Raw genomic sequence first — 9,851 nt, 5'->3', positions numbered from 1 at the left:
GTGCCGTTAAAATTTTCGTTTGTGCTGTTTTGGTTTATGAGATATTATAAGGTTTAATTTCGGCCGATGACGTCACCATCCCCCCATTTTACTCCGAATTCAACCGGAGTGGGATCATTTTTTAGTGCTTCGTTTGTGCAGGTTTGTGCCGTTAAAATTTTCGTTTGTGCTGTTTTGGTTTATGAGATATTATAAGGTTTAATTTCGGCCGATGACGTCACCATCCCCCCATTTTACGTCGAATTCAACCGGAGTGGGCTCATTTTTTAGTGCTTCGTTTGTGCAGGTTTGTGCCGTTAAAATTTTTGTTTGTGCTGTTTTGGTTTATGAGATATTATAAGGTTTAATTTCGGCCGATGACGTCACCATCCCCCCATTTTACTCCAAATTCAACCGGAGTGGGCTCATTTTTTAGTGCTTCGTTTGTGCAGGTTTGTGACGTTAAAATTTTTGTTTGTGCTGTTTTGGTTTATGAGATATTAAAGAATATATTTTTTTAGGTCATCCAGAGGTCACCATCCCCCCATTTTGCTCCAAATTGAACCGGAGTGGTCTACCTTTTTAATGCTGTTTGTGCCGCTTTTATGTACAAGCTATATCATTTTCTTTCAGGTGATCACTGACGACTTAAATCGATGACGTCTATGGCCTGCGCTGAACATCATCACCACAAAGCAAGCAGTTATTCATTTCGTGTTTTTCTTTCATCATGCAAGTTAAATTGTGTTTTTATCTGATGTTGTAAAATGTATGCCTTGTTATATTGTTTTGCACTTTATTCCTTAATAAAGATTATGAAACTTTTTTGGTCTCAAAGAAATTTGCTTTAAATATGTCTACTAAGTCACCAATACATTTAGCTTTCTACACAGTAATTCAATATTATCCTCTCACAAATGGGGAAAAAACCACCAGCTGCAGCCTACACATTCCTTGCCCAAAACCTGACATGGTCTGCCACTGCTATGATGTAATGTTTATAATTTCATTAACTGTTCTGTTATAACAGTATTTTTTAAAGGTGGTTTTAATAATCTAATTCAGCTTGTGTATGCTGGTCAAAAGCGGATGTGCGAGTAGGTCATTGGCTCAAAGTTCATAACCAAGTAATTTACTTTTTGTTCAAATAAAATTTTAAAATGCGTCAAGCATTAATTTCTAATTTCTGACATTAAATGTAAGAATTTTTAAAAGCGTTTGGCAACTTTGATATACTAAGTTCTCACGCAATGTCATAGGGATTGGCTCCACCCACGTACTGACAATTTAAACTGAGTTTTTGAGTTGTGATAGAATGCTGAAATATCAATGTTTTGTGGCTTTGGGAGATTATATAGGCCAGAATAATATTTTGATTAATGCTAATCAAAGCCTTTTTGTTCTTTAACTAGATGCCTCGACAGCCATCAATAGACAGGGATTCCCTTATTGCAGTTCTCTGCAGTTCAAAAGAAGCTATCCTTCTAAATGGCAAAATAGCCACTCCAGCTGCCACTATTTGGACAGTATTAAGTCAGCAGCTGGAAAACAAGATGTCTCCAAAAGCCCTGTACACTTTTGTAAAATCTAACAGACACAACATCTGGTCATGTTTGGAGATCAGTGAGCAGGAAAGTGATCGTGAGAGCAGTGTGGACACAGAGTTTGACTCTGGCTCCATTTCTCCTGGACAAGACGACTGCTCAGGTTTTCAGCTTGAAGTTCCTTTTGAGGAATGGATCAAATTTGTACCTGAGAAAGTGGAATATAATGACAAGTTTTCATCATCTGGCAAAAGGGAATACATGATTTTGAAGCCTGGCACTTGGAGTCATGTAATTAACCATCTGATTTGGAAAAAGATCAAAAGCACATGTACATTTGTGTTCCAGAGAGCAAAAGTTTATCCAACTGTCACAAACAAATATATAGATATCAAGGGCTTCTGTAAAGAGTGTCAAGGCCATATTAAAATGACTTGTGCTAGAGAGCCAACGGTAAACAGCCAAATGCTGCTTCAGTGCTCCATCGAAGACATTGATATCTCCCTGCACACTGGGCAATCCAAGAGGTTCATGTCTGGAAATCTTCGTGCACAGATTTCAAAAGAACTGTGTGAGGGCAGGATGGAGCTGGTTGTCTGGAGGTCAGCGAAGGCATCAGATTTGATGGATATTGGAGATGCTGAGCCAAGTCACCTTCCAAATTTGGCCACCCTACGAAAAGCTAAGCAGGAGAGAAGAGATTTGGAATTAGGTGACAAAGATCCCATTTTGTCTTTGCAGTTATTAAAATATAGCACACCTCACAGAGGTAGTATAAGAGACATTGGTCTAGACAAGTTCTTCTGCCACTATTGGAGTCAAACACAGCTACATGTGTATAAGGCATTGTCCAAAAAATGCCCCTCAGTAGTTTGCTTTGACGCAACTGGCTCAGTTGTGAGAAGACTGGTGAGACCAAATGGTACATCTGGCCACATCTTCTTATATCAAGGCGTTCTGACAGGGGACAACTGCTCAGTCCCAGTTGTGCAAATGCTGTCAGAGAGACACGACATTAATGCAATTGCAACATGGCTGACAGAATGGCTTCGTACAGGTGCTGCTATACCAAAGGAAGCCGTGAGTGACTTTTCTCTGGCTATTCTTGGTGCTCTGGTGAAGGCCTTCACTCCTTACCCCGATCTGAAGACATACATTAACGAATGCTTCCGTTTGCTACTTGGGAACCAGTCTGCAAAACTTCCTCCTTGTTTTATCAGGGTTGATGTGGCACACTGCATAAAGATGATCTGTCAGTGGGACTGCCTGAAAAACAAGTCACACCGTGTCAAAGATTTCTTTGTCAGGGCAATAGCAAAGCTTCTTCAATCACAGTGCTTGGACCATGCAAAACAGCTAATACATGCCATCACTGTTGTGGCCCTCAGTGAGGCAGAGGGTGATGATAGTTCTGGAGTCCCTCTCGAATCAGAGATGTGCAAAAAATATTTAAAAACCCAGATCACAGAAGACTCCATCATCATTCCAGCTGAAGATCCAAATGAAATGCATCAAGTGGATTCTTTTGACGAGATCCAGACTGACCTACGCGGCTGGGTATCAAACATATGCGAGGAGAGCAGGTCACTCGCTGCAGCCAATGGGGATAGGGACAACATCCATTTCCTCCCTGATATTGTTCCACACATAATAAGACTAGCAAGTTACTTACCACTTTGGACAGGAGTAATGGTCCCCCTCTTCAAAAGCACCAACCTCACAGCAAGCTCAGCCACTGTTGAAGCAGAATTCAAAAATGTAAAGCATGGCCTTTTTAAACACGAGAACTTACCCATTCGAGTTGATCGTTTTATTTCTCATCATCTTTCCTTTATAGAAGGAAATATGCGGATTTGTTCTGCAAAAGCGAAAAATTATGAGGAAACATCTGGATTAGCAAAAGTTTCCGAAACAAACTCTGTATCCATGACTACCCACAGTGCTGAAGCCAAGACAAGAATGGATTCTCACCAATCTGTAGAATCCGATGAAACCACAAACATTCCTCCAACAGATGAAGACGTGGTTGAAAACTGGAGGGGACTAATTCTTCCACCCAAAAAAAGGAAGAGAACTTCTTATCTCACTTCCTGCACTGAATGGCTCCATGCAGATCCATCTTTTGGGGCAAAAAGAGTGAAAGTGGGACTATTAAAAAATGGAAACCTGCATCAACCGATTAGCGTTGGGAAATCAACAATCTCTGTTCTGAACACATGTGCATTTGATGCATTTTGTCAGTGCTTATGCTGTGCTTTCTGTGACAGCTCAGCATTTCAAAATGTTGTCAGGAACAACAGTGACAACCCCATCTTGCTGCTGGTAAAAGCCATTGCTACAGATGGTGTGACCCCAAAGATCTATTCACAGAGGGCAGAGCTGCTTAGTGCAATGTTTGAAAAAATCCAGTTGAGGTCTGGTGCCCATCAAATCGATGCCCAGTGCAATATCTCCACGGTCATTGGAAAAACAATGAGAAATATATCCAGCGTTTACATCTCAAAACACTGCTCTTCACAGTTATGCCAGCTAAACAAAGGAACAACAAGGGAAGTACCATTTGTTTCTCCTGACATTTCTGTGCTGATGGACTGTGGCATGGCTCAGCTTGACATTTCAGTGGAAAATGGACTCTTCCTTCCGGAGTCTCCCTGCCTTCGCCCACTACCGAAGGAATCAGAATGTCCACTTGAATTCAAAACAGGAGCCAGCACCTCAGGAAAAATGCTCTGTGCTGGAACTGTTACTCACAGCTACAGCAAGAAATAACATGGATTGACACTGACCTTGCAAACACAACTCAGTTTCCTTTGAGTGAATTTCCCCCCACTGTTGCTCTCCAAGGAAAGACATTCTCTTTGAGAGGAGTCATCGCTTTCAAGGGAAGCTTGACTAAAGATGGTCTGGGACATTACATTGCATACTGCCGAAGAGCTCCATGTGTGTGGGAGCTTTATGATGACCTGGCAAATATAGTGAAGACTGTGTCTGAAAAGAAGACAATATAACCACATGCAGCGTTATACACAGCAGACTGAATGCTGTGAATCAACACATTTTGGGGGAAAATTTCTGAGAAGCCCAGATCAAAAGGCAAATACATTTTGCCATGGTTTGATATTCCTGACCAGAAATAGGTTCTATTTTAATGTTCTTTGTTACAAGTTCTTAGATGGTTAAGTATGCCATATTTTGCCTGTGGTGATTTATAACATAAAGTTAATTTTCCAAATCAGAAGTGTTTATTCTTCTTTGAAAGTATAATGTAGATTACATTTTCAAACAGTAACTTGGTTATGCGTGATCTCAGAAGTCATGGTTATCTCTCTCAATTAATTAGAATAGAAAACCTTTATTGTCCCACAATAGGAACATTTGAGTGTGTCAGCACCAAACCATAAGGCAATGAAAGTACACAGGTTCATATTTATCTAAAAAAGTAGAAAACTTACCCAAACTAAAAGCTATAAGAAACAAAGTGCAAAAAACAATCACAAAAAGGCTGAAAGGGATTTACAATAAAAGAGAGGAAAAATACAATACTGTGCAGTTATCAGTAAGGTATAGGTTATATATATTAAATTAGGCGTGCAGAACAATCAGGTGACAGTGGTGACAGCATTTATGTAAACACTTGATCAGATAAAAACTTGATCAGATAAAAACTTCAATATTGGCATGAAAGTAGAAAACCTATTGTTTGTTGGAAGCAGTGATGGTTAGTCTATAAAGTCTAACAGCAGCTCTGATCTGCAAAAAAGTACTTTTGTCCACTTAAGGTAAAGCTTCACTTAGGCTAAAGGACCTCTCCATGTCTTTACTAGCTTCATGCATGGGATGGGAAATACTGTCCAACTATGAATATATTGGTCATGTGCCCACCTCATGCCCTGAATAAAGTGCAAAACACTATAACAAGGCATACATTTTACAACATCGGATAAAAACACAATTTAACTTGCATGATGAAAGAAAAACACTAAATTAATAACTGCTTGCTTGGTGGTGATGATGTTCAGCTCAGGCCATAGACGTCATCGATTTAAGTCGTCAGTGATCGCCTGAAAGAAAATTATATAGCTTGTACATAAAAGCGGCACAAACAGCATTAAAAAGGTAGACCACTCCGGTTCAATTTGGAGCAAAATGGGGGGATGGTGACCTCTGGATGACCTAAAAAAATATATTCTTTAATATCTCATAAACCAAAACAGCACAAACAAAAATTTTAACGGCACAAACCTGCACAAACGAAGCACTAAAAAATGAGCCCACTCCGGTTGAATTCGGAGTAAAATGAGGGGATGGTGACGTCATCGGCCGAAATTAAACCTTATAATATCTCAGATATTAAAACAGCACAATCGAAAATTTTAACGGCACAAACCTGCACAAACGAAGCACTAAAAAATGAGCCCACTCCGGTTCAATTCGGAGTAAAATGGGGGGATGGTGACGTCATCGGCCGAAATTAAACCTTATAATATCTCATAAACCAAAACAGCACAAACAAAAATTTTAACGGCACAAACCTGCACAAACGAAGCACTAAAAAATGAGCCCATTCCGGTTCAATTCGGAGTAAAATGGGGGGATGGTGACGTCATCGGCCGAAATTAAACCTTATAATATCTCAGATATTAAAACAGCACAAACGAAAATTTTAATGGCACAAACCTGCACAAACGAAGCACTAAAAAATGAGCCCACTCCGGTTCAATTCGGAGTAAAATGGGGGGATGGTGACCTCTGGATGACCTAAAAAATAATCTTTAATATCTCAGAAACCAAAACAGCACAAACAAAAATTTTAACGGCACAAACCTGCACAAACGAACCACTAAAAAATGAGCCCACTCCGGTTCAATTCGGAGTAAAATGGGGGGATGGTGACCTCTGGATGACCTAAAAAATAATCTTTAATATCTCAAAAACCAAAACAGCACAAACAAAAATTTTAACGGCACAAACCTGCACAAACGAACCACTAAAAAATGAGCCCACTCCGGTTCAATTCGGAGTAAAATGGGGGGATGGTGACCTCTGGATGACCTAAAAAATAATCTTTAATATCTCAAAAACCAAAACAGCACAAACAAAAATTTTAACGGCACAAACCTGCACAAACGAACCACTAAAAAATGAGCCCACTCCGGTTCAATTCGGAGTAAAATGGGGGGATGGTGACCTCTGGATGACCTAAAAAATAATCTTTAATATCTCAGAAACCAAAACAGCACAAACAAAAATTTTAACGGCACAAACCTGCACAAACGAAGCACTAAAAAATGAGCCCACTCCGGTTCAATTCGGAGTAAAATGGGGGGATGGTGACGTCATCGGCCGAAATTAAACCTTATAATATCTCATAAACCAAAACAGCACAAACGAAAATTTTAACGGCACAAACCTGCACAAACGAAGCACTAAAAAATGAGCCCACTCCGGTTGAATTCGGAGTAAAATGAGGGGATGGTGACGTCATCGGCCGAAATTAAACCTTATAATATCTCATAAACCAAAACAGCACAAACGAAAATTTTAACGGCACAAACCTGCACAAACGAAGCACTAAAAAATGAGCCCACTCCGGTTGAATTCGGAGTAAAATGGGGGGATGGTGACGTCATTGGCCGAAATTAAACCTTATAATATCTCATAAACCAAAACAGCACAAACGAAAATTTTAACGGCACAAACCTGCACAAACGAAGCACTAAAAAATGAGCCCACTCCGGTTGAATTCGGAGTAAAATGGGGGGATGGTGACGTCATCGGCCGAAATTAAACCTTATAATATCTCAGATATTAAAACAGCACAAACGAAAATTTTAACGGCACAAACCTGCACAAACGAAGCACTAAAAAATGAGCCCACTCCGGTTCAATTCGGAGTAAAATGGGGGGATGGTGACCTCTGGATGACCTAAAAAATAATCTTTAATATCTCAGAAACCAAAACAGCACAAACAAAAATTTTAACGGCACAAACCTGCACAAACGAAGCAATAAAAAATGAGCCCACTCCGGTTCAATTCGGAGTAAAATGGGGGGATGGTGACCTCTGGATGACCTAAAAAATAATCTTTAATATCTCAGAAACCAAAACGGCACAAACGAAAATTTTAACGGCACAAACCTGCACAAACGAAGCACTAAAAAATGAGCCCACTCCGGTTCAATTCGGAGTAAAATGGGGGGATGGTGACATCATCGGCCGAAATTAAACCTTATAATATCTCAGATATTAAAACAGCACAAACGAAAATTTTAACGGCACAAACCTGCACAAACGAAGCACTAAAAAATGAGCCCACTCCGGTTCAATTCGGAGTAAAATGGGGGGATGGTGACCTCTGGATGACCTAAAAAATAATCTTTAATATCTCAGAAACCAAAACAGCACAAACAAAAATTTTAACGGCACAAACCTGCACAAACGAAGCACTAAAAAATGAGCCCACTCCGGTTCAATTCGGAGTAAAATGGGGGGATGGTGACCTCTGGATGACCTAAAAAATAATCTTTAATATCTCAGAAACCAAAACAGCACAAACAAAGATTTTAACGGCACAAACCTGCAGAAACGAAGCACTAAAAAATGAGCCCACTCCGGTTCAATTCGGAGTAAAATGGGGGGATGGTGACCTCTGGATGACCTAAAAAATAATCTTTAATATCTCAGAAACCAAAACAGCACAAACAAAAATTTTAACGGGAAAAACCTGCACAAACGAAGCACTAAAAAATGAGCCCACTCCGGTTCAATTCGGAGTAAAATGGGGGGATGGTGACGTCATCGGCCGAAATTAAACCTTATAATATCTCAGAAATTAAAACAGCACAAACGAAAATTTTAACGGCACAAACCTGCACAAACGAAGCACTAAAAAATGAGCCCACTCCGGTTGAATTCGGAGTAAAATGGGGGGATGGTGACGTCATCGGCCGAAATTAAACCTTATAATATCTCATAAACCAAAACAGCACAAACAAAAATTTTAACGGCACAAACCTGCACAAACGAAGCACTAAAAAATGAGCCCACTCCGGTTGAATTCGGAGTAAAATGAGGGGATGGTGAAGTCATCGGCCGAAATTAAACCTTATAATATCTCATAAACCAAAACAGCACAAACGAAAATTTTAACGGCACAAACCTGCACAAACGAAGCACTAAAAAATGAGCCCACTCCGGTTGAATTTGGAGTAAAATGGGGGGATGTTGACGTCATCGGCCGAAATTAAACCTTATAATATCTCATAAACCAAAACAGCACAAACGAAAATTTTAACGGCACAAACCTGCACAAACGAAGCACTAAAAAATGAGCCCACTCCGGTTGAATTCGGAGTAAAATGGGGGGATGGTGACGTCATCGGCCGAAATTAAACCTTATAATATCTCAGATATTAAAACAGCACAAACGAAAATTTTAACGGCACAAACCTGCACAAACGAAGCACTAAAAAATGAGCCCACTCCGGTTCAAGTCGGAGTAAAATGGGGGGATGGTGACGTCATCGGCCGAAATTAAACCTTATAATATCTCAGATATTAAAACAGCACAAACGAAAATTTTAACGGCACAAACCTGCACAAACGAAGCACTAAAAAATGAGCCCACTCCGGTTCAATTCGGAGTAAAATGGGGGGATGGTGACCTCTGGATGTCCTAAAAAATAATCTTTAATATCTCAGAAACCAAAACAGCACAAACAAAAATTTTAACGGCACAAACCTGCACAAACGAAGCACTAAAAAATGAGCCCACTCCGGTTCAATTCGGAGTAAAATGGGGGGATGGTGACCTCTGGATGACCTAAAAAATAATCTTTAATATCTCAGAAACCAAAACAGCACAAACAAAAATTTTAACGGCACAAACCTGCACAAACGAAGCACTAAAAAATGAGCCCACTCCGGTTCAATTCGGAGTAAAATGGGGGGATGGTGACGTCATCGGCCAAAATTAAACCTTATAATATCTCATAAACCAAAACAGCACAAACAAAAATTTTAACGGCACAAACCTGCACAAACGAAGCACTAAAAAATGAGCCCACTCCGGTTCAATTCGGAGTAAAATGGGGGGATGGTGACGTCATCGGCCGAAATTAAACCTTATAATATCTCATAAACCAAAACAGCACAAACGAAAATTTTAACGGCACAAACCTGCACAAACGAAGCACTAAAAAATGAGCCCACTCCGGTTGAATTCGGAGTAAAATGGGGGGATGTTGACGTCATCGGCCGAAATTAAACCTTATAATATCTCATAAACCAAAACAGCACAAACGAAAATTTTAACGGCACAAACCTGC

The 9,851-nt window shown here is 40.0% G+C and overlaps 1 long non-coding RNA gene across 7 annotated transcripts; it reads right to left on the bottom strand.

The window, feature by feature from the left end:
* Nucleotides 1–2,297: 2,297 nt before the first annotated feature.
* LOC124868688 lies at nt 2,298–9,602 on the bottom strand. Of its 7 annotated transcripts, none has more exons than XR_007038366.1 (6): nt 9,558–9,602; nt 4,310–4,511; nt 4,081–4,187; nt 3,495–3,642; nt 2,981–3,381; nt 2,298–2,789 (listed from the first exon to the last, which is right to left on the bottom strand). It is a non-coding gene; the product is annotated as an uncharacterized LOC124868688 (long non-coding RNA). The 7 variants fall into 7 exon arrangements; XR_007038361.1 differs by lacking the exon at nt 3,495–3,642 and having other exon boundaries at nt 2,981–3,076; nt 3,196–3,258; nt 9,558–9,580; XR_007038364.1 differs by lacking the exons at nt 3,495–3,642; nt 9,558–9,602 and adding an exon at nt 7,808–7,829 and having other exon boundaries at nt 2,981–3,076; nt 3,196–3,258.
* Nucleotides 9,603–9,851: the final 249 nt, after the last annotated feature.

The sequence above is a fragment of the Girardinichthys multiradiatus genome, chromosome 5, assembly GCF_021462225.1.
Source record: "Girardinichthys multiradiatus isolate DD_20200921_A chromosome 5, DD_fGirMul_XY1, whole genome shotgun sequence".
Taxonomy (NCBI): domain Eukaryota; kingdom Metazoa; phylum Chordata; class Actinopteri; order Cyprinodontiformes; family Goodeidae; genus Girardinichthys; species Girardinichthys multiradiatus.
Note: the sequence above shows the minus strand (reverse complement) of the source record. Positions and strands in the feature narration are given on the sequence as shown.